Here is a 26,307-nt window from a genome sequence, read left to right as displayed (position 1 = left end):
ATCCCGCAATAAACGAAAGTGTGACTGCGGTATTCGAATCAATATTCTATCCACTAATGTAAATATTGTCCGGCTTTTCGAGGGCCGGATGAACCAGCGCAACCAACCGCATTGATGCAAAGTTGATCTTGGGTAACTAGTCGTTGATGAACTCGGGTCCATAATGTCAATTAGGATTCTTTTTAATTGCAGTTAGACTGGCTAATGATGTTTCCATAACCAACGAAAAGGAAACGTCAACATTTTTTAAACGAAGGAAACTAATTCTAATCTTTCAAAATTTGCTTTTTCTTCGAGAAAAATTTGTTTCAAGTTGCTCACATTCGAAAAAAACTGGTAATTTCACTGTAGGCCTACTCCTGACATACACACAACCACCGCCTGTATCACATAGGCGTTTTTCCGCAAAGCTTGAGTTACAGAGTGAGTCCATCTGTATGGTGTGAAAGACAAGCCAGAAATATTGGTAACGCCGCTGCCTCCTTTTCAGGTATCCTTGTGCCCTTGGGTTTATGTATTTTTTATCTTCCCAGAACGTGAAAAGTACACAGTACTGCCTTTTACTCTTAATGCACAGTCAACGATCATGTTTACACATTGTTCTATTGTTTCAGGTAATTTGCTGGGAGGCGTTTGATGTTGATTGACTTGGTGGCAATCCTTTGCCTTTACAAACTCTCATCATTTGGAACTATCGTTGCCTATCTCAGCCTTATACTGTGACCAAAAATGCTTACTGGTGGACGCGCAGCTTTGCCCAGATGGTAACTGTGACGCGCTTGCTTGATTACGGTATAAGGTCATCAAGTGTCGCGGAACTTTTTCGATCTTCACGCGTAACAGTCCGGTCAATCATGACCTTTGTGTGTGACAGAGGACCTGTGAATGTATCATAGCCAAATTTGGCCCGGTATTAACGGGTGAACTACGTACACCTTTCACCCTGGACAAGGGGCCACCATTTTTGCCAGTGGGGTTTAGGATGGGGTGAAAATCTCACGGCTAAAGCATCAACCCAATTTGAATTGCAGAGTAAGGTCACGCGCGGGGAACTCTGAAATTAAAGCTACCTGAGCCATTTCTATGCATCCTCGTACTGCCACGTGCAATAACATGAGCCGGGCATACCCTGATTGCATAGCTGTTGATTAAATTGCAAATTTAATTTATTCGTCCCCTTGATCAACACTTCTGTATTACTGTAAGTTAGTTTATTGTGCTGCCCTTAGGTACACAATATTCTAGTGAGTGGAAGGCTTTATCATAGGATAATGTTAACATGACCCTCTCATGTGCTGGGTTCAAAATTAATAGCGTACGGGTTTCAACTTAGGCCAAGTGAAGATACGATTTTAGTTACAAAAGAGAAAGTAATGGGTGTATATCAAAGGCTTTTAGCGTCATAAAGATTGAATGGATCCCTACTTTGGCTTTAACTGCCTAAAGAACAATGAAAAATTATGTCAAAGCCACTTCGAAAAGATAACGCACACGTACAGGACAAAGTAAATAGGAATCCACTCGGCTGGAAAAAAATGGTGTTGTAACCGACAGAGGTCTCTTAATTAATTTTGCCTGCATAATCCTAAGTTCTTGTAAGTTCCAAGCACCTATAAATGCTTTTCCCCGTTGTAATTAATTCGGGTTTTGGGGTGGTTTATTTTTTATTTTTTTTTATTTTTTTGCTTTTTGGTTTTGTTTTTGTTTTTTTTTCCTTTTTCTTTTTTTTTTGGGGGGGGGTTAAGGGATAGATTTATGCCACTCGCCATTCCGAATGCTCCTTTCTGTTGGCAAGCGCATTTCTCTGAAAAAATGCTACAAGCGCGCCAAAGCATATGGTTACACTGCACTTTTACTCGTCCCTCGCAAGGAACGAAAACACTCTCAAGTGGTGATATTCCCTTATGATTTGATAGTTTTTGGTGTAGTCTGAAACAAGAGCCCTCTTCAATTTCCCAAATCTCCCAGTGGTCGGTAATTTTGATCCTCTTCATTTCGCATGTCAGGTTGTTGCAGTGACAGCCGGTGCACTGTACTTTGGGTTTATATCAAGTCGCCACTGCGGGAGAGCGACGCAGCTAAGAGGTCGAAGTTTTTTTCCAGCAATAATCTCTCGGATTTGTTTCGCACTGGCCATCTGCGGGTATAATTGAGTTGAAACGATCCCAGTCCGGCGAACTGCAGACAGACACGGTGCGAGGGGGTTCCAACGCTGCGCGCAGCGCCCTTATTGTAGTCTGAGCAAGTCCAAAGCGACGCGCTCATCGGCCACTGAATGATTGACTGTTTTTCTTTGAACTGCACGCACGTCGCGAACGCACACACACACAAATGTCACCCGCGTGCAAGGCAAAACAAGCAATTCCACGAGGCGAAATATTCAGTCTTTTAATCGTTTGATTTTCGATTATATCATAGAATGACAGCACTTAAGGTTGTAAAAACACAGCATTTGGTTCATGAAAACTCATCAAAATAATGATGACTATTCATAATATGTGATGAATATAACGAAAGCACGTTTACAGTGCTGAGTTACCTGCAGTGCTGTGTGAGCCCTGTGATCTTCAGCAGGTCTATTTGGGTTTCAGATTAGATATATAGACAAAGACAAAGGTCATTAAAAGACTTCAAGATGAACGCAATGAGTGAGAATGAGCGAACCCCTGCAAATAACCGCGCGCTTTTCTTTACGATCCATACACTGAGAGTGAGTGCTGAAGACGGCACTAAAGACACCACACTCCCTCATTGTCTCTTTCAATATTACCGATTGGTAGTGAATTATTTCATGCTCTGAGACAAAAAGTCTTCGGCTGAGAGATCATTCATGAAATCTAAATAAGAATCGGGGGGTATTTCTTTGGAACGAAGCCATGAATGCCACAATTTTTTATCACACACATTAATGCCCAACTTTATGTGCTATCTAGCAGAGATAAAATGGGGGGTCGAATGCACATTATGGTTTGAATTTCTTGGTGTTTTATTGAATCTCTCAGTCTTTTTTGTTAGTGTTTCAGATGGACCTGTACAAAGAAATTCTTATTTCTGTTATTGTTAGGAAGGGCTTTTCTCCCTTTCATCCTGTCGTGAATCATTTGACATGCAAAACGTTTCCACTAAACCCAATCTTCCCTCAAAATGTAGACGCCTCCTCTGCATAGTTATCAGGTTTTCTCGAAACCAAAGCAAAACTTAATGATCATACATCATCTCATGTCATCGTTCATGTGCGGCATGGAAATTGGGAATTGTGTCGAATTTTGACACGAGACATGCCATCCTCTCACCGACGATTTCCCGGTTCTCGACCTGTGGCTCGCGGGTAAAGCTTTTGTTTGCACAGGGTTCACAAATAAGTGCTCGCACGGAATGTGCATGCAGAGACGAACGTCAAAGAAAAGGAACAGCGAGCTTCGGCAATCTCGCAGGCTTGCCGAACGTCAGGGGACGCGGCAAGAATCCCTTGCGCTTTCATCGTCACAGGATTAATCAGAAAATTGTATGTACCGAGACGAAATCGGTCGTAGATTGGAAAGTTGAAAACAAACAAGATTGCTCAGCAAGATGTTTTCCTCCAGGTTTTGGGTTTTCTCCCCAATTTCCACGTTTTTGGAATTGTGTGTATCCTTAGTACCATTTCATTGCACAAATTACATCCGCGTATTGTTACGGAGGGTACCTTGTAAATACAAGCATCGTGTCCGAGTGATAGCGTATGGGAGTTAGTTTGTACATAAAGCCTACACTTCATAATGTGAAACAAAGAAACCTTAATGATGCATGTTTGATCATCGCTAAACGAAACACTGACTTGACCACGCAGCCTTTTAATACACCTGTACACATGAATAATTTTTGTCCATTTTCTGCCTCTTCGTTTAATGTATCGCAGAATAATATACTGAAGCAAATATTTACACATGTATTGGGTGTTGTGGCTGAAAATACCACATCGCATTAATACCCAACAAATAAGACGTGTGGTTTTTATTACACATTATAATGCAACTGTGTGTGTTGTGTTTGTGGGTTTTTTTTTTAATTATCACGGGCACTTTCAGGTCGTGTGGATACAAGCATTTTTAACCTTTGCGCGCTTCGCGGAGCAACCATGGATCGGGATATTAAATAGCATGTGCTCACAATGGTTTTTAAAATTTGCATTGTACTTTTTGTAATTGCTGTCAGCGCTACAAATAATCCTGCACTTGACGAATAGAGGAGCATATGTTCCTACATGCACTGAAATGGGAAAAAATCGACATAGGAATTAATAAATCAATGCATGCGTATGTGCAGTGGTGGCGACAACCATCTGACTGACCACCAACAGTTCGTTTATTGACATGTTTAGATCACGAATCTAACAGTGGCAAACGTACCGAACATGTCCAGGTTTTTATGTATTTAGTTTAAAACAGCAACAAAGCGAGGATGACCAATATTAAAATTTGATATTTGTTAGATCCTTCCTAGACCAAAGAGCTGATTTCTGCTAAAAACCTGCAAAAGATTCGAAAGCTTCTTGTAACCACCATTCATAGAATAGGACAAACAGGATCATATATTTGGCGTTTTAAAAGAATCAGATACAGAATAACTGATGAAGAGATTCGGGTCAAAACAGTACCGTACATACCTTTAGGTAAGGCATTATTGATGAAAGAAAACAAGAATACGACAAGATTGCTTAGAAATATTCCCTTTAAAATTGATAACAACGACAGTAAAATAAAAATCACGTACGCGTTTTTGAGCAAGAACTTGAAAATACTTCCGTTGAACCTGTGCTAAATACCGCCGCCGCTGATGTCAAGAGGCGCATTTGTTTGAGGGTGCAAACGCGAAGTCTGTAAGTGCCTTGAACACTTACCTATCGCTGTGAGCATGCTAGAAGAGGAAATGGCTGTCAAGTCATCAATTCAGGGGCAACTCTTTCTCCCCGACGCACTCAAGTAGGTATGTTAGTCGTTTCGCATGAAGTTCGTATCCTTCCCAGAACATTTTGAGAGTAAACAGACAAGCTTTGCAGCCCGAAAACAACCACACGGCGTGGCAGACGGGAGTTCATCAGTTATCTACTGCTGATAGTTCGAATGGTCGCTGACTCGACGAACCGGGCTATGTGGCAGCATGCACGCATTATTCACGTCAAAGACTGGCAGGCTATGTGCTGCGCGGGTAAAAAGGCGCCTGTTTGGAAAGCCACTGCGGCTGCGCGGTACATCGGTGCTGGGTGGCTATTTGAATAGTCACTGAGTGTTGGCTGCTAATATTTTTGAGCTTTCATGCGTTCATGGGGCCTTGATTGTCGCATTAATGCAATTACACTGTGTTGCCAGACACATAACGCTGCTCGTACACAATCTGCTTGTAATCAAGTGGATGAGGATACTGTACATGTACATTAATTATGGAGAAAAAAAATAGGCATCAGCACCAGGAGCAATTGCACGTCAGTTGTCATCCTAGAACTTTGATCATTGACAATACATTTCCAAAATCTGGCTTTAATGTACTGTTGCAATAAACTTAAAAGGGTCGTTTGCGCCGCACTGCCGAAAATTGCCAATTTACAAGAGGTTTAAAACTGAACGATTGATTGAGAATTTTAATTTTAAATACCCGTGTTTGTTATATTAATGCTAGTTTTGAAGAGTGACAGCGTACTCTTAAAATGCTGACACTGTTTTCCAAATAATTGACAAAGAGTTTTCTTTTGTGCTGAAATTCTATTTGTATATCTTTGACAGCACAGATACATTTATACTAGGCCTACTGATATTAAATTCTCTGTTTTGACAAACCATTCCAAAGTAAACGGACGATATCTTGTTTGAGCACCTGCTCAGCTACGATTGCGATTGGGTCCCCGATGCCGTGCCGTAAAGCGATAGTCTGAATACCGCAAACACACGATGTTGAGGTACAATGTGATTCCATCTTGTGACATTGTTGAGGTAATAGAGAGAGCGCACAAAGTTAATTCAACACTGTGGCTATAGGCTGCAGCAGCACCGATTTCAGCTGTGTGGGCCCATTGTGGACCCGCGGCGCGCAGAGCAACTGTTGAGTGCCATAACGAATTCAGTGATTCAAAGTGATGACGAGGTTATCACCAATGTCAGTTGAGCTTTAAAGGCAACATAATTATTAGACAAGAATTCGGTGTGGTGCAGAATAGTTCTTTTAAAGGTAGACCTATGCCTTAATAGACGGAATGTCTCCCCTCGAGTCAACCCATATATTATAGGCAAAGTTTTGTCTCCTACTTATACTTTGGGATGATCCCATTATTTGAATTAACCTGCTTTGCCTCGTAGATGCAAATAAGAATTCCCGCCTCTACCAACTGTTTGTGAATTTATCTTCTGCCTTGCTGTCGCTGTGGTTGTTCTCTTGTCAATCTTCTACGGCCCTTGACTGTGAATTCACTTGTAAATGTGAATTGTCAATTGTTGACTTTGGGTGAGAGTACAGACGAAGTTACTTGGAGACTGCGGACAGTTGACATATACGTTCGATATTGAACAAAAGATTTCGTCTCGGTACATACAATTTTCTGATTAATCCTGTGACGATGAAACAAAAGCGAAAAGCTGCAGTTTACTCTTGACATCATCTGTGTATTATGTTTCAAACAAACCTAGTAATTTCTCGCTCAACACAAACGTGGAAATTGGGGAGAAAACCCAAAACCTGGAGGAAAACATCTTGCTGAGCAATCTTGTTTGTTTTCAACTTTCCAATCTACGACCGATTTCGTCTCGGTACATACAATTTTCTGATTAATCCTGTGACGATGAAACAAAAGCGAAAAGCTGCAGTTTACTCTTGACATCATCTGTGTATTATGTTTCAAACAAACCTAGTAATTTCTCGCTCAACATCAATTATCTATTTACTTGAAAACCGTGGTATAGCAATTCTTCCTTTGGTTTACAGAAAACACAATATGACACAAACTGATTTTTTTTTTACTTTTTCAACGGCAAATGAAGTCGTTTACTGTTTGACAATTTGATATTTCTTGAGTAGATTTCAATCATAAAATGTATTAAACAATTCAAAGTAACCCAGATGTCCCTTTCTACATGTGCACAGTTAAACATTACGTAACCGATTCCTAAACATCAATATTCAGTATTGCCGAATACGATATCAATCAAATATGTTTAGTATTTCAACACGTTCACAACCCGACAGCGAAGAATAATTGTTGCAAGTTTTGGCACAGTAGCATCCACGGTGATGAGAGTCTTCTATATGTTAACAGGGATAAGTTCCGTTCGTGCTACGTCATAAGATTTACCCGTACTCTGTCGTTACTTGAAATTTTCTGTTCCTCATTACTTACGGGGAATGAACTGCTTTGGGCATGCAATTTCTACATTTGGAGAAATCTTTACTGAAAATATTTCAATTTAACTGATAACTAGAAATATACAAAGATGGAGTTCATGACGGCCCTTTTTTTAACAAGCGCACTCTGCGCGGTAACAGAAAGATCAGAAAGCGATAATGTCGCACGATATTTTACGTTTACTCGGTCCGGTGTTTGTGTTGATAATATTCCACAACAATGACGTAGCAACGAGGCTGTGACGTCACACCCAACAAGAACGCTGACTGGCCAGAACGTGTGGTCTCAGTACGTTATCTGTGGGAAGATCACGCTGGCTTCTAAACGCAGCGTTTTATCGAGCGACCGCGCGGTTTGTCCGTTTTGAATGAGAATAATACAAAACCATGTGATCTACACTTTTGACAGCGCAGAATTCCGTTAACGCGCACGTGTGTATACTACTGGCTTTAAGGCCCGGCTGCACCTTGCCCAAGTTAACCGCCCTCTTTTCCTTTTGAATCCCCCCTTCCCCCTACAATCCGATCACTTCTTCCATCTCACTTGTTCTGTTCTTTCCTCTTTTCGATCTATTCAGTACATTTATCTCTCCTTTTTTTGCCTGGAAGAGACTGATTTTCCCACTCAGGGGGTGGACTGAAGCGAATATCGGCACAGAGGAGATAAGGGAAACGAAATCCGCTTTAATCTGCCTGATGATAGCGGCCTGTGAAGATCTCACACGCCCGGCCTGACTAGACTTGCAAATGCCTCTCTTGGAAAGAGTTCAGCCGCGAATTAATTAGCGTGAATGCTATTGAGAGGTTTGGGTATATATTTTGCGCTGTCGGGCACAGCTCCGTTTTTGAAAGAGGTATGCTCCGTTGTTGACTTAGCGCGTCCAATGCACACAGATTTGACATCAATTGCGAGCGATACCGCGCCTCGTGCACTTTCCCCGGACAATGAGGACTTTTTCCCGCGCAATTTCGTCTGCCATTGCTGCTTTTCTCAATACTTTGGATGTTTGTGTTATATCGATGATTGTGAGAGTTCACAATCAACGGCATTTTGCGTTGAAAAGCCATCACAAGCAATGACCGAGCGCTGTCCTTACCGTTGATTTCTGCCGGCGTGTTATCATACAGGAAAAAAGACACTGGCGAAAACAACATTTTGCCAAGAGGCTAAATAAGAGTAATTTCCCGCCAATGGTATCACAGGAAAACGTTGTTTATATTTGTCTGTAATATTGCATAAGTCTTTTTTTAAAACGTATGCGGTTTAAGTATCTTTTCTTTCATATTCCGCAAGCTATGGCGTCGGCGTGCATGATTTAAGGAGCTGCTCCGTTAGTTTGGGCAGTTGTGTTATTATTATATAGCCAACTATATAGGAAAATACAGTTATACGTCTCGTTCATGCGTCATTACCGATTCCAGGCTTTTTAAGCTCCACAGATTACCTGATGGGCAATTGTCTGGCTCTGACTGCCTGTAAATCATAGATAGGCCTGCTATCGTTTCATAGACAATATGCATGACTGAAGTCAGGAATAATAGGCTTAGCCGTAATGAATAACACCAAACCAAAAAATGACGCGATGAAATATGAAAGCAACGTCCAATGGAGGAGGCAGAATCCCACGTGCGCTGCTCACCCGTCGGTTTGTAATCCATATCAAGAATATAGTATTACGCCAAGTTTGGCCCCTCATCACTTATTCCGTTTACAAGATAAAAATCCGGTACTTCGTTCAGATCTAGAGTCAACTCAGAAAATGTTAGTGGTGATGAGTTAAACTTTGACTATAAGAGCAATACAGCCTGAAAGTTGACCCCTGATGGCGCGCTTCCGGAACCCTTGGATAGGAAAAATAACGTGCAGAAATTTTAGAATTGGTAATTTTTTTTCGTTTAGTTAATTCTTAACAACTCTACTCTTAAAAAGACCTTTTGTTAAATATTTGCTAGCAGAGCAATTTATGGAAACGGAAAAATGGCCTGACCTAAAAGAAAAATGTCCTTCCGAAAATCCAAAATACACGAAGAACAGTGCAGTGCGGTGGTCTTGCATGCAAAAAAGCTATCACAAAATTACAGATTATGGTAATCTTTCGGTAAAAGCCAAATTGAAACCAGACCAAAATATCTTAAGGATTTTAAACTTCATAAGGCAATAACATGCTTTTACGAAATATTCTGATGTATAATCTACCCTTTGCTGACAAGAAATGCGTCACGTGAACTCAACGAAATCTGTGGAACCCATCGACTGCAGGTAGGCAAATCTTTGCAACGTTCCACAATCTCGTTTCCACGTAAGCACGGTCAATGAAAACAAACGTGCATGAACAAGGAGACCTAGGAACGATACTGCCGGAAGCAAAAGGCCGTTAATGGAATTCGTTTTTTCCCCGTCTCCGGGTGACTTTTCCTAAATATTACTTGAGGAGGACAAGGGGAAAATTCCGATATGATTGTTTCTTGGGGTGGTTTCAGTTAGAAGTCATTCTTCCAAAAGTTAGAGGATTTGATAAGACGGCCCATGTAAAATCCCCAGAGGCGGATCGCGCGAGGCTTCTGGAAGCTCACTGCGTGACCTTTTACTTTCAGGCTCTATTGACTCTATGATGTTAAAGGTTCCTTTCTGTACTTACTTCCGAAGATAATTGTTGTGTGTGGGAAACTGTAACCCAGAGTTGAATTTCTTGATTGCACTAAAATGATTCTATTTCGCGCAAGCAGGGCACGGCGCCGGAAGGAGCAGAGTGCATTATGGAAAAAGTTCCGTTAGCTGAACACACATGCTCGCCTAGGCCCCTCCCCCTCCCGATCGGAAGTTGGTCACTCAAGGTCGGGGAGCGCTTTTGTAACCTGTCGCTCGTCTCGGCGCTTTTTAACAAATTTGCTTAATTGCCGGCAAGAGTCAACATTTGTCCCGGGCCGGGGCGTGGGCCGGGCCGAGCTCCCTGATTGATGCGCGCGTGACGAGATAGTGCCATGTTTGCTCACACCAGCATAACAGATCTGGCGCATCGCACGAACGTAAGCACCTCCACTAACCGATGCGTGATTTTCTTCGATCTGGATTTTTACTCTCGACATTAATCACCAGCCACACTGACCTAAAAGGGGTTGGCGGAAAGTAAAGCTTAAAATAAACACAAGGGAAAGAAAGGTATACCTGTACCACAGATTTCGAAAAGTGGAACGACAGATTGGTTTTCATTATTTATGAGCGCCACTTTATACGTGGTCGGGTGCTGCAGCGAGCGCATTTAACCCCTCCGCAGCGATATGATTCCAAATTATTGATGTAGTTTGTTACTCGCAACCTCTGAGGGCCTTTTCCGATGCACATGCATCACTGGGCACAGGGTGAAACTATTCCACAAGGACCCAGGCCCAGCCGCGATACTTCGCTGGATGTTGCCAACGTCTCTCTCTGTCTCTTTTCGTCTGTGTCTAACGAGCCTATGATGTAAACTCATGACTATCTAACGTAGCCATCAACGCGGGAGAATATTGGGGAAAAAAGCCTACACACGACATCACGAGAACTACAACGGCTCGCTGACACAATGCAGAAGTCAAAGCCCAGCCAGATCGTTAATTAAATCATTGGTGATATTTACCCGAGAGGTTACCCTGGCATTGCCAGCTAGAAGTTCACATCTTCACGGCCGTATGCCGTACATTTGTGATTTGGTGACAGCAACGCTAGATCTGTCAGCGTTCTTCATCATGCCATTTCTTGTAATGAAAACAGAATTGAAGTTGTGTCAGACATTTCGTTCGCACCCACCTTTCCAGAATATAGATTTTCAAGCCAGGAAAATGTAAGCATCTATATTTTCAGCACAGACCGAAGTTGCCGGAGAGAATTTCCTAATTAAGTTACTCTGCAAGTTGAGGATTTCTTAGACCTCTAGGGTGGCAGATCTTGTGATATGATACTATAAGCATAATTTATTCTTCAACCACATGAGGTCAAATTTTCATGCTGATTAATAATGGCTGGCTCGCAGCCTTTGAGACTTTCTTTTCTGAATTGAAAAATAATTCATGCGAAAACGATATTCCACAATCAAAGTACCTCGGCAGGGCACGTTTGACACTCAAAAAGTGCACAATCAAAAACATTTCTTTACGTAAATTAGCAAGAACCTCTATACTGACACTGTAAGGTCAAGGTTTTTAATTTGTATAGTAACGGAGATCGAAAAGTGTACAGTGGATGACGCAATCAAAAACAAACAGGAAAAACTGTTTTCAAGAGAATTTCCGTTTCGAATTTCCTCTGCGAAATTACGTTTCTCTCTTGCCCTTAGCAGTTCCGTGTTGCCCTCCAGGAGCCGTCCAACGAGTAAAAAAAACAGTGAAAATGACGTCCTGCGAAGACAAGAGACAAGTGAGGCATTAATGGGGATATCATGCCGACACACAAGACTTGTAGTTATCTTGTTCACGCTGAGCACCGTACGGTGCAAGGGCAGTGAGCGAAACCTGATAAATTGGAGCCGGGCCAGGGGTCGAAGAATTTGTACACGGCATAGTTGTTCGTGCCAGATAAAGTGAAAGAGGTGATTTTATTTTCAAGATTATACCACGTGCTGCGCATGCGCATTGTCCTTTGCAACACCAAGGTCAAGCGCGAGAAAAAAAACAGCATTCTCCATGTTTGTTAAGTTGATTCACAGGTCGAGCCTTAATGTGTTGTAAGTGAAAATGTTCATTTCCATTGGGAGTTACATGTTAAATACGCAAACTATAACATATAATAATGCTGTGATCTGTTGGCGCCATAATAAAAAAAAATCGGCCGTCATTTTTATGCAGTGAATTTAGCAAAGCAAATCAAATTTCAAATTTCGCAAATGTGCAGATATATTAAATATGTTACAGTGCCAGACATCATATAAAATGTCTTTAAAAATGTCTTAAGTTTTGTGGTAATTTCAAGAAAGTTTGTTACTTTGTAGTGATTTCCAGATTTCAATGATTGATTTAATTTCGGTGTTCATACTTGGCGCAAAAGAGGAAATAAACGCAAATTGTGACGTCAGATCAAGCATTACCTCGTGTTGCGAATTCGCAAAGGTTAGAAAAACATTTCAACAGAACTGAATTTCTTTGCAGATGTTCCGTAACGTCAATTCCGCTCTTGCGTTCACCTATAAGTAAACGAACCGGTCTTAATTAAACATGTAGGTTTTTGTTGCGGCATTGCTCGGACAATATCCTTGCTGAAATTGTCGCTAACGTGAGACAGACACCGGGATATTTTCCTAAGAAGGTGAAATGAAAGTAGTGACGCTGTTAATTGGATAGGAATTGCAATGTTCCATGTCTTATTGAGCCATCGTGTACTTTTGCTGCTCTACGTTTGGACTTCGTGTGGCATTCAGCTCACCCATTTGGGGATTTTTTTTTCGCTATCCAGCGACTCATCGCGAGATCCTGACATTGTTAATTTGTTGTCAGTCATCGCACATAATTTCCTGAAATTTCGCACTTGCAGAACCAATATACCGTACCTCTCGATTGTTTTCAAAGTTTCGTAGTTAAATTATCTCGTTTAGGCCTACTTGGCTCTAGTACATCTGTAGAAATTATGTTTCATTTCTTGCTTACGTCTGAGAATATCAAACCTTTTGGTGATATGAAACTAATAACAGCTTGGATTTTTCCTTTATCGCAACAACCGCCGTTTTCCTCCCCTGGACAAAATATTACTGACAAGTCTATAGCTGCCAGTTCCGACCCTGCAATACTTGACCATTAAACTGTGGTGCGCCGACGACTACGGGCGAATTGCTGTTACACCAAAATTGCACGGCTCTCATTCCCCGATTGCGTGGGCTTTCATCAATCTTCCGCTCCAGCGAGCCTTCCGCAGTGCGTGTGCAAAGGCCAACTCTGAAGATTTCCTTTTTTCATATTACTTTGGCAGCATCTGCAGGCCTTGGCGAAGCATAAGACTGAACTACCAAATACCAGGAACGCCGTATAAGTGGATTGTTCACAGATGAAACAGTAATATTATCTTTCTTTCGCTTCACTATAGAGTGAAGAGCGGGAAATAAATAACGCAGGGACAACACGGCTTTTCAACTCTTATTGAGTCGCCTTTCTGCCGTGGCGAATGATTAGATTCCCCGCCCGAGACGTGGAGACCAAAAATCCGATTAGAAGCCAATCAGAGAAACCTTAGTCCACGGACAAGTCGAATAAACGTGGCTGGTGGATGACACTCAAACGGCGCATTCCTCGTGTGTCAAAGTCCAATTTGGTGCCATTAATCTTTGGAGTGTCCACCATTCCCGAGATATGCTTAACATCAAAACAAACAAACCGAGTTAAGTTTGACAAGAAGGTGGGGGAATTCGGTAGCTGCCAAGAGGTGTACTTGAACCATTTGACACTGGGTCGGTCAACTAACGATGGTTTGTTTTAGTGATAATGCCACCACAGTAATGCTGGCAAATAAAAGTAGCAGGAACCACATACACATGCAGACGTGCCTAATGCTGGCATTGGCGAAGATGCACATGTCTTGGCATTCACCTCCTCCTTGAACGTGTCAAATGAATATTTAGCCACATTTATAATTTGCAAACTGAAATAGTTCATGAAATGTTTTTGCTGTAAACGCGTTAAAAATCATTTGCACTGTGGCATGCAATTCCTTATGGTATTATTCCTTACGGTATTGAAGCCATCTAAATAAAGCCTAGTTTTTCTTCAACTTGAGTCAACGTGCATGATGATTGTATCTGTTGTCATATGCAACCCACACGGCGTCGCCATGGCAACAACGTCGAATGCGTCTGGAAATTTCTTTCTCATTTTTGCTGCGTGGGCATGTAAATATTGAATTATGTAAAACTTTAATGTGCGCTCAATGGTTGGTGGGCATTCTTAGTTCATTTAGTTGGCAATGCACGTGCTACAGCATTATAGTTGGTAATGTTTCGTTGATTTCAATGTGCTCATGTTCAAATGCAAAGGCGCTGAAACCTTGATTGGCAACATGTACGAATAAGTCTTACATGTTACAAATAATTAGTACCTTTGTCAACTCAGTTAACATATTGTTGTTAACGCAGACTTATTTAACGCGCCTGGGAATACAGCGGCTTCCATCGAGCAATAAATATTTACCGTCACGTTCAACATAATTATACTTCGCCAATTCATTAAGCATTCATTGTACTACTTGATATCACAAAGAATAATTCACGTGATGGTGACAAACGTACATTGAGTGCGCCCCAGTGGAAATGGAACTATAAGACAATACGGAGGGTCTTGGTCTTTGGGTTAAAAAGACGGACTTTTTAACCGAGGAAGCCCTATTGTGGGAGCTAAGGTATGCAGAAAGACCACCCCACCTACATGTATTTGCACACTTGTTTCTTGAAATAAATTCTTCAGAGCATTACCAGGGGTAAAGATTTATAGCTGAAGACTAAAATGGCGAATTACAGTGTGTATCCAGATTCTGCAAAACAGAAAATCTATGACGTCACACCGATAACGTCAGGAATAACTAAAAGCATGATAATCTGCTTCGGTTCATTGGGGGTATACTCAGGGTCAAAATTAATGTCCCCGAACAAACACAGACAATAATATATAAAAAATAAAAAATAAATAAGAAAAAATAATAGATATAGGCCTATAACAATAAAAATAATGTGTTTACTGACTTTTCAATGAAAATAAAAATTTGCCTTTCTCACTGTGATACCTGAAATTCTTTGGGTTGGATTTGAACAAAACGACACTCATTTTATCCAGCTTCGAAAACCATAGCAGCATAGCTATGAGCCCTGAGCTGGACCAATAGAGGGTGCAATTTTCTCAGCAATGGAGGTTCCACTGATCGGAGCTGAACTTCATTCACAACCGGCTTTAAAAAACACGCGTTACGGTGCCATCGCTACCAACAAAATGAACACTCCCGACCAATATGGCTCTTTTTAACCGATGGGGAGGTGCTCCCGCCCAGGCCGGATACCGCTCTATTTACACATATATATTTTATGTAAAAGACGTACGGATGGTGGATGGCCCCTCCCAAATGTCTCTCTTTATTCACTGGCTTTTCCAAACGATTCGGGGGTCATCGTTCCTGAAATGAAAGTTATTCCATTGGACTTTGACATTTCATTCCGCTTGGTTTATACTCCGTTTGGTAGACAACATCCATTCTGTCTTTTACAAGCCAAATTTTAGTTTAGTTTTGTGAGCGTTTAAGACTGCTGAATATTCAGGATAATAATTATGTAGCTAAACATCCCTGCTACAATTTGTCCTTACACGTTAATATCTGAAAAAGATTGTTAGCCTTCCAAGATTCCAACAATTCACTGATTGTGAGGTTTATAAGGCAACGATGGTTTGTTGTTGGGTGTTTAATGAAGCTAAAGCCAATTAATGAAACATTTCTAAGAATTCTCTTAGAAATCTTTTTTTGGGAACAAAAAGTGACGTAAAAAACGCTATGGCAAGGCTCTTGCCGAATGTCGTCCCTGTTACTTTCGCTTACATACTTATTTCCTTTCCCTGTCAGGTTGTATCGCAAAGTAAACATCTCAAATTTATTCACCACTTTTCGACTGTTTCTTTAAAAGCCCATCTATTTTCATAATGCAGGAAATCTAATTCCGAATCTCCCTAGCGTTAGAAGATTCATTTCAGCGCATAAAAAACGGATATATGGTCAAACGTTATAAATCCTTGCTACAGGCCACGCTGAGAGATCGATAAGCTCCAGCCCAAAAGAAAAAATCTCGCCCAAGAGGAACTTGGCAATTTGCTCCCTCTTATATCTGCTCTGAATCTCCTCTGAACATGTATGTGGCCGGTAACATTTTAGTTTGCCATTTCGGTGAAACGGTACAAGGCTTCGTGACCCAGAGTCTAGATCTGAGCTCTGTAAACGTAGTGGCCAATCATCTTTTTTTCTCATTTCAAATGCTAATTCTTGACATATTTTTAACGGCTTGACATTTATAAATCAGTGCATCTTTAGCGATTTCAGGGAGATGTGTTCGCACACTATACAGAGAAATCTTTGTTCCTCTTCTGATGGCGTCTCGGGAAAACCAAAATTAAGTGTTCCGGAGATAAATGTCTAAGGCTGATTTCCCATTTAGACAAAAAAACACCTGCCGCAGGTTCCAGATAGCAGAAGTCGTCATCAGTTCGTTGTGTTTAATGTCCCCTTCGCTTGAAGTACTTTTGTTTCGGGAAACGCGAGAGATTTGTAAATCTGTCGGGACTTAAGCTTCACGGGTAGGATTAAGTGAAGTTTCCCGTCGCGACAGAAAATGTCAAAGATGCAAAATACGTGTCGTTAAAAATATTTCTATCCCAGAGAATAGAAAATGCGATGCACTTTCTATTTGGTATGAACAAAGACTGCGTTACAATCTGGGTGTTGTTTCAAAACATAAATGCCACATTGTAACTGGAGCTTTGGGGCAGTTATTTTTAAGAAAAAAGAAATCAGTACAATGGCGTACCAAGGATTTGTCGTGGGGGCGCTCGCACCAGAATCAACTCCCCCCCCCCCCCGTTGCGCCACGGGGGATGCGACGTGAGGCAGTATAAGAGCCAGTAGTTTCATATGTAAGTGTATATCAAATCTTCATTTTTCAGCAAGAAAGAACCCTTTGGGGGTGGTCAAGCTGTACCCAAGCCCCGTACCTCCCGGGTGCGCCCCATGGTGTCAGAAGTCAGTGTACTTGGATGGGGGAAATTAACAAAAAGGCGTGCGTTCATGAACATGAAACGTAAAAAATACCCACTGGCACTCAACTTGCTTTTATTAATATTTACTGCATAAGTCGCCTTCTGAGACCATTCCGTTTTTTTAACAGAGAGCAAATAATGACATCTAATGCGGCATATTTCTGTACGAGATATTAATAAGTGGCAGCTTTTATGCGGGGCACGATAGGCCTAGCACACGTCTGTTCACTGCCTTTGTGCATGAGATTTGGCGCATGCGTACGCGATCATGTTACTGTGGCTTTCAAAGGCAGGCGACGTGGGACACCGTTTCAACACTTCTTCCGCGGATGGAGACCATAATTTCTTTTTAACAAAATACAAACAAATAAGTATCATGGAGATAATCTGATATCTAAAGGTTAATTAGACAACACATACCACCGTCTTATGTGAACCCAGTTGTGAAAACCACTTCTCCAGCGTATCCAGACAAACAAAATAAAGTGCCGTGTGTATTAAGATTCGATAAAGACATCGGTAGTATTTTCAAGTTATTGCAAATTGAATAGATTGCACGAGAATCATTTGTCTGTAGTAGTGCATGTGTGCGTGCGTTGATGGAGTACATGTACATGTAAATGCACACGTAACTCATGGCCGACCATCAATCGACAGAGAGCCATAGTTGAAATTGATAAAAATAACGAAAGACAGTTCGCAGTAGCTTAAACATAATATGCTTTCCTTTTTCAAACACTCTTTCAATCACCAAGATATCCAGCGTTTGTGGAAAAACTGGAGAACAGTTCACACAATGCAGAAGATTTCTGCAGATGGATTTTGGTATAGTCGTTTGCTGGCTATATTTGCGTCGCCATTTTAACCAGCAACAGAAAGTGACCACGACGTTGCCGAATTTTAGCGAATGCGCCCAAACAAAGTGTAAGGGGTTAACATAATGTGACACATCGCATACTCACCGATCTAATTTAGATACGGTATAACCAGCAACATTTAATTCGTTTTCTTACCTGTCCGTGTTTGGTGAGGTAAAGTGTCAACGTTGACAAAAATACAAAAGTTTAAGCTTAATGCTAGCCGAGAAAAGGGTTCAAACTGTAATAGTTATGATGCAAATTTCTTATCTCCAGCTGCTGTTATTTAAAGCTTAGTACAAAACAAAGCAAAACAAATGCAACCAATATCAGAAGCATTCCCAGCACTGAACAAAACATGTGTCGCAGGAAAACAATGCACAAACTGCAGAGCAAATCGTGGTCTGCATTCATGCCTCTCAATCGCGCTACATTATCCAGGAATTATCCCTCTCCCTGCATCCAATGCAGTCGTCCCACGGCTTTGAAGAGAAAAGGCTGGAATACAATTTTGGTCTCTTATTTCCTCAAAGTTCCCTGAAATATCATTTTACGTGACTAAAAACCGAAACTTGGGTAATATCTAAGGCTACGGCATGCCGTTCCTGAATCTCCTTCAATTTGTGGACTGTAAAAATGCTTCCTCCGTCCGTTTCTGGTTATGGAATTTCTATTTGCTATCCTTTATTCCATTTACCCTGCAGGCGTGCATCCGCTGTCGGATGAAGTCATAACTGTAAAGCTAGGTCCGCGACAACCACTTGAAAGACATTTAGGGCACACGGGAAATGGTTCCTATTAACATGTGCGACATGCGTGTAGACATTGGGATTGACGAAATGCAGGTTCCAAAAAAAGTAGATTTGTCCCTTAGCTTTTGCCCTTGCTGAGTGCAGCTACATTCACCAATTTCACTAACAGAAAATGTCAACATGGCTACATCTATAAAGCAACGAGTAGTGTATGTCTTTAAAAATGTATAGGAATAACATATTAATCATAGTGCGTACTTTATAAAATATAAATTGACCTAAAATAAACATGACAGGAAAGGAGCTATAAGTTAAAATGAAATAACGTCGACCTTCTGAGTACAATTTATCTCTACTTCGTCCAACGTGATTTGCTGACATTTGGGGTTTGAGTTATTAACTTAACGGAATTCAAGATTTTGTGCACGCGATCTTTCCAGTACGTAACCGAGTGGTGTACCAGCCTACAAAACTTCATGATAATAAGACTGCCATGAAATATTGCACATGAAATACGAGCGATTCACAATAGTGCGCCGCCAAGAGTTTGCAACGCATTGGCCAATCAGAACGCGCGAAATTTGTCGACCTTTTCCAAACGCGCAATGGGTAGACAAATTCCGGGCACTGTGATTGGCCAACGCGTTGCAAACTCTTGGTGGCGCACTATTGTGAAACGACCGTATTGTGAAAGCCACATACCTCTTCTATTTTTTGTCGCTCCTGTAACCTACTTCTTATCTTTTCTAGCATCTAGTATGTTGCAGGTATTTGAAAGAACTGAAATGTACAGCCACCACACAGCCTGCACAACTTGACTGGGCACAGCAGTTTGGCAGTCGAGCACCAATCTATCTAAAAGGCAGGAGTAAATTTGGAGTTGCACTTTTATCAATTTAAAGCAAGGGTTCCTCTCTAGGAAGTTAGATATTTCATCCAAAGAAACGAACCGTGGAAATTTTCGTCCCTTTGAGAATTTATCTTAGAGCTTGTTCATTTCCCATGCATTAAACCGAATTATCTGCTTACGTGTGGACGAACTCGGTTACGGTTTTTCTGTTCACATGGTTGTGTTTCGATTCCGTATGTTTATTACTTTTAAGCATATAGGAATGGTGGCGTGACATGAAGCCGTTTGAAGTAATGCGCCATCTCGTCCACACTCAGCTAATGTCTCTAAAGGATAGACTAAAACATGTGCTGTATGTATCTGAAAGGATTTGTGACGTGCGAGAAAAAAATGTTACCTCACAGAGTCGTGAAGGCATTTTATGGTTGTAAAATGCATAGATATTTTTCGGAAAGAAGTTTTTTTATTGTCAAGGTATAGTATCCGTATCTACGCGGCGTGTGGGGTTGGCGTTGAAGTTGCAATTAAACGCTGAGAAAATAATGAATCGGGTTATAGTAAGGAAACGAGACTTCGGTAAGTGGGTACGGTTATAGCGTTAGAAAGGGATAGATAAATCGAGAATGGAAATGACTAATGCCAGCGTTAGGAGTCGAGCATTTAAGGGGCAGACGTTGGATTACGGCCATGAATCGAAAAATCAATACGGGCGATTCACAATAGTGCACCACCAAGAGTTTACAACGCGTTGACCAATCACAGAGCGCGATATCTGTCGACCCTTTCCAAACGCGACAGATTTCGCACACTCTGATTGGTCAACGCGTCGCAAACTCTTGGTGGCCCACTATTTTGAAACGCAGGTATTGAATTATATTTAGTCCATGAAATAAACATGCCGTCGATGATTTCCTGAAAGCGCCCTCTTTTGGGCACGCACGGAGCTCATACGACAGCATATGTACCCAAAATGGCTGACTGCCCTCTCTGTAACTTTCCCACATAAACAGCGGCAGATACATGAATTGAAATTACATTATTTCTCCCTCAAGAAGTAATCAAGAGACCCCAAATTGCCTTTTTAAAAATTTGTTTGAACCTGCAAATCTTTCAGGTGCAATGCAACGTGTCGTTTACCCGTCATCCTTTGTCTGGTATCTCCATTTTTACAGCAATAGCCTAGAGTGGTTTTTTTTTACCCCCCTCTGTCTGCTTGCCAATTTCATATACGTTTGTCAGACTTGCAACAGAGAGTAAAGCCCTTTTTTCTATCTTTTTTACCATCATCATCGTTTTCTTATATCTTGCCCCTGAGATAACACGAGATAACACGAGCCATCTCGAGATACCTACACGCACCGTTTCCTTTGCGCCAGGCTGGGCAACCTCAGACAACAGATCGAAGGTTTACGCGCCATTTCGCTCGTTCCAGGTTGGAGCACTTTCTCAGCTGTTAAGGGGAAGTTGCTGTTTGCAAAGTTTGAAGCGTTCACGTCGCATCAGGCTGGAGAGTTGCTCGTAAAAGGGCTCGCGAGGGTCGGCGCGTGATGTGCACAAACATTGGAAGTACTGTACATGTACACTAGTCGTAAAAGCCGACCTTGTGAACGATGCAAGTACCTCCATTTGGACTAATACTCTACTTTGAATTTAAAGAAATGAATTTTAATTTAGTAATAAGGAAAATATCCGCGTTGTATAGAAAAAACCCCTGTCACCATTATGATGAAGGTAGAGAAGTTAGTCAGTTTCCTTCATGGATTTCACCGGTCAGTAAATTGAATTGTACCTTCAAAAGTGTCTTCCTCCTTCGCCTTCGATTTTGGTATGGCTTTAAACTAGTGATAACTGTCCTATATGGTCATAAGTTACCACAATGCCGCACGCGACAGGTAAAACAGTGGAAACATTTGACACAAAGACGCAACACAATGAGTAAGTTCGATATTCCAACAACGCATGCTCAGAGCAACGCTTTCTATACGCCCACTCACATGCGCGCTTTTCTGAAAGACCATGCGCGTTTTTCCGAAAGACCTTAACTTTTAGAAATTCTGAACTGGCTTATTGGACAAGCTTGCCATCATACGCCACAATGGTATTGTCTCCTTCAACCTCGAGAGTCGTCTTCGATATGGAACGATAAAACCTACCATAATGAGTAAAACTTTCAACGAACACACATAATACTTGTAGGTTGTTTGTGTTTTATGGTATCGAACCTCGGGTGAGAAAAAGCGGATAGGACAACACATATTTCGATGTCGTCTAAAAATGTACAGCCACGGGCAATTTGTGTTAAGACGGGCAAATTCGAGCGACGACCATTTTTTTCAACGACTGGTCGATTTTGCCTGGTACCCATGATATATTTTGTGCAAAGTTTTACCAGAAAAAAGCGACCAGTGGTTGGCAAATGGTCACTGCTCGAACTTGACCGATGTTTGCCTCAGTGAGAAGCATTTTGTTTCTTCATAGCGCATTTCTATAATTTGTTGATTAATTTGCGCCCCCCCCCAAAAAAAAATACTTAACCAGTTCAAACTGTAATTACTAAAAGGTAAACGTCTTCTACAGAATTCAGCAGCTGAAAGGTCTCGAGTCGAAGGTCGATCAATTCGGACCTGTGAATTGGAGAGCTTAGCAATTCGCCGCCCCCTTTTCCAGCCACTGCAACGTGCCACACTATTTCCTGACAGCTCCCCCGGTCGGCTACCCAACCTTTCCCTCGACGCTATATATCGAATGCCTCCATCGACAGCAAGCGATCAGCCGAGTGGAATTAAAAGTAGCCACGTTGCCACAAACTCGGGAAAGATGTGATTTGATTTTTTTTCCTTCTTTCCTCGCCGAGCTTGTGCTCAAAGGAACCGACTCAGTGAAAGCTGTTAACGTTTGGAGAAGGTTCGTAGACTGTTGTCGATATCGCAAATGGGGAAAAAAGGCAATGGGCTATAAGGGTGCAAATGTCACAAAGCTTCACTTTTGGAAAACGCCTCGTGCTTTTAAAATAACGACGGCCGCAGTTCATTTTGTATTTTTTCGCAAAAGTCTCAAAATAATGTGACTGGTGGCGCTCATGGAAAGACGTACACAACGAGAATCGAAACTTAGAGACTGACACCAAAACAGAATAGATCAAGGGAATGTTCCCCACAATGCCGCCAAGTAATTAACTTTTTGAATGATGGCTAATTGTGTAAATATACCACTACCCGTGGGGACGATTTTTGGACGGATGGCAGACTACAATTTGCCCAACGGCTCTACGTTGGGGGAAGCCTCATTAATGGAACAGAGCCCTCGTGGAATTAATTTGATTAATTACAGATCTGATGCATGAAGCTGCATGATACAGCTGCGATGGCATGAGCAGTACAGCTGTTTTCGTCTCATTTACTCTCTGTTGAATATGAAATCATGTGCCGTCTGTTATTTCACTTTTGCCTTTCGTATCATGACAATATTAAAGACAGACCTTGAGAGCGATCAGCCACTCCTCGGATCAAGCAGTAGACACCAATCGACACAAGAAACAGATTGAGGGGTGAACAATCCTCAACCCCGTTATTCATTTGAATTTTCATTTTGATATTTTTCAAGAAGATTCCCTTTCCTTTCCCCATCTTTTCTTTGTTTTCAACTTGTTATTTAATCACTTTTAAGACTGAATTATCACGAAAAATAGGCCCATACCCCCCCAGTATTTCCGAGTTTCCTTCCATATAGGTGCCACCCCCATCACCACCACCATCCACCTCCTTTTTCTAATTTTTTTATTATTTTTTTTTTTTTGCAAATGCCGGTTGCTCCCTTCCTTTGGATCTGTCACCGGATACCTTTCATTCAGTTCTGAAAAACAAAGTGTCAATTCTCAGAAAAGCCAGAACACTGTGGGTTTTACTCTCTCCCTTTACTAATCAAACATCCGTGTCTAACGAGACCTGCTCGGTCGTGTGCTTGTCTGAAAGAGGCCCGTCAACCTCGACAAAATCCTAACCTCTGAAACAAAGCTTGCGGTGCTTTCTTAAATGCCCATGAAAACCAGCACTAATAATTTAAAAGCCGTTTTTACAAAATTGTTCAGTTGAGCCGAGTACCGGTTGTGTTTCCATCTCAGCCGAAGGATCACGCGTGCGTGTAGGGTTGGCACTATAGTCTCAGTCAACAGACAAACGATTTAATATGTTACGCCTGAAATATGACCCGACACCCGCAGAGACCGCAGTCGGGAACATTGCAATCTCCAAGTCATGGCGAATAATACGCTGCATTGGTTCAAGCAATTGACATGGGGCGACATGGTGTTTGGCGCACTTAACGCTGAAATGGGGGGAGGAACACGAGCGTACACCTTTGCCTAGAATCGCGTGCAACTTGCGCCTTCGCCCGTGAGTGGAAAGGCTGGGGAAATTATTGGATGTCTCGGGTCGAGGCGTGGACGCGATCCCGTCGAGGTGTGAGGGTAAATTTACCAACTTGTGTAAAGACTAACCGGGGAAAAATCTTGAAGCGAGAGCGGTAACCTTCTAAAGCGCCGATGCCGGTGCGACTAATAATCGAGTTGCTTCTACATTTGATCTGTGCGGTGTTTACTTTCTCGAAGTGGTTGCATGGTCAGTCACTTAATTTGGTTAAAAGGGCAATGCTTCTCTCCAGTGGATTACTGTCAACGTCTTTCTGTCTGATCCCGGGAATTATCATTGAAAAAGCTGTCGAAGCAAACCAAATGACGCGGACAAACAGACTCTTGCGTCCAATCAGATGTTTAGGTTTATCACGTACTCACTTAACCATCAACTTGTATTCAGTTCTTTCCATTCAAAATGGCCGCCTCCTCAGAGCCACATTGTGCAGTAAGGTGTAACTCTACATTGAGCAATACACAAAAATCCCTAGGCATGAGGTGTATATGCCTTTGCCAAGTAATGCCTCTCAGGAAGAAAAATACGATAATGGAACAACGCTGCAGGGAGTCAATCTCCCAATATCGAGTACGTCAAAACGCCGTTTTATCCTGCTCATCGGCACGTAATTATTTAGCCAACTCCGAGCCCTTGACGGAGAGGCGTTTTCTGCTGAACCACGGCTGTCTTACTGCAGTCCGGGATCGATTCGATACCAGTCGTATGTGCCCGGAACCGCTGGTCGCTACAGGGCCCGTTCGTGCTCAGCCTATCAATGGCCCGAACACGGGCTCTTCGTGGTTACACCGAGGCGGGAAATCAATGAGCTCTCGGCCAGAACCGAGACACCAATCGACGGGTAAGGTGGCCTCCTGTAATACCCGATTCGACTCGGTCGCCATCTCAGGAACCCAAGACGGAAGGGCCCGTGGGGTAATACGGAGCCACCCGACGGTGGGTCTTACGACCCGAGCCTTATGGTATATACATGATGGATTGGCAAGGAAAGTGGTTGCGTCAACAAACGTGCAACGTCGAACGCTTTTCTGCAAACACCAAACTCTGATTTCAACGATGATCCGGAACCAGGAATGGCCGGTTGACCTCACCACTTTTGCTCAAGTGTACTTCAGGAAACTGATTTCAGAATATACACGCCCACCTTTGCAGGACCTTCGTTGCTAGATGCCACAAGCAAACAGCTTCACCGATGAACAATTCCATTATTCGACTGAATATTCAGTTTCATATTGATGAGGGGGTAGTATCACGCAGTCACCCCAAAATGGAGGAGAAAAACACAACCAAAGAATGCACCACTGACACCGCAAGTCAATTTTCAAACGGGTCTATTAAATACCCCAACTCAGTCAAAGTCTACATCAGAACTGCATTCTTTTATCAAAGGGAAGCAATGTGGTAAGACTGAGAGGTCAAGTTAATTGTTACGGCCAAATTAAGTTTCGGTGTGTATTAATAAAGTGTAAATGCAATATTTGGAGACCTCGCACCAGGCACTCCTTGCATATGCTGTTTGAATTCCACGAATTTTACATTCAAACAAATTACTTCACCCACATCTTTTTTCTGTTTACAATTAACTTTTCAAGGAAAATTCCAGGAACGTATCCTTTATTCCTCTTGCATGCATCTGACATAATTATATGACCAAACAACGACGGTTAAACAAAATGAAAGGCTTGCCGGCGGGCGCGGGGGAAAACATCAACCCAAGACTGACAGCACCTGTCCGCGACCACATTGATTGACATTAAAATTCATCTGTCTCCACGCGGGAGCCACACATGGCTATGGACCTCAAGGGCGGGCAAAGCCCGTATCCAATTTCGCCCGGCACGTGCAGCGAAGCAAACCGGATTAAGAATCATCTTCCCCGTGAGGTAAATATCACAAATTTGTATCGTCAGTAGGACCAGTCGAGGTCTCAGGAACATTCCACACGACGGTCTTTGAGATATTAAAGCTAGCAGAAATTTGCTGTAGCCGTTCCTCAATCAATTTTACAGGTGTTCGGTGTTGTTTGACAGGAAGTGCTCTCATTCACGACGTTCCTCTGAAGATAAACATATTCTGCACATCCCTTTTCATTTCATGTGGGTCAATGCCCAAAAGCCCCCCCCCCAACCAACTAGAATTCAAAGTACCATTCTGAGACAGACTTCGAATTCTAGTTTACTGTATCAACGAGAAGGGAACAAAATGAAAGTGTCAGTTAAATATAAATAGCCGACATTCGTCATAATTTATACGTTCCATTACAAAACTTCTAATTCTGCAACAGTAAACTCCTAATTTTACACCAAGGTTTA

The 26,307-nt window shown here is 42.0% G+C and overlaps 1 protein-coding gene across 4 annotated transcripts in view; it reads right to left on the bottom strand.

The window, feature by feature from the left end:
* LOC110983692 (metabotropic glutamate receptor 3-like) overlaps positions 1 to 26,307 on the bottom strand; it is a 76,421-nt gene that overhangs the window by 43,774 nt on the left and 6,340 nt on the right. For 2 of the 4 annotated variants that reach the window (XM_022243156.2, XM_022243157.2), the window contains exon 1: positions 4,880 to 5,183. The exons of the other annotated variants lie outside the window; for them this stretch is intronic. The gene's annotated coding sequence lies outside the window, so the exon portion shown is untranslated. Of the gene's footprint in view, positions 1 to 4,879; positions 5,184 to 26,307 lie in introns of those variants that run through there. 4 annotated transcript variants of the gene reach the window in all.

This window comes from Acanthaster planci, linkage group LG04, assembly GCF_054643075.1.
Source record: "Acanthaster planci isolate LZ-2023a linkage group LG04, COTS_SCS, whole genome shotgun sequence".
Taxonomy (NCBI): Eukaryota; Metazoa; Echinodermata; class Asteroidea; order Valvatida; family Acanthasteridae; genus Acanthaster; species Acanthaster planci.
The sequence above is the reverse complement of the archived record's forward strand: the minus strand, read 5'-3'. Positions and strand labels throughout refer to the sequence as shown.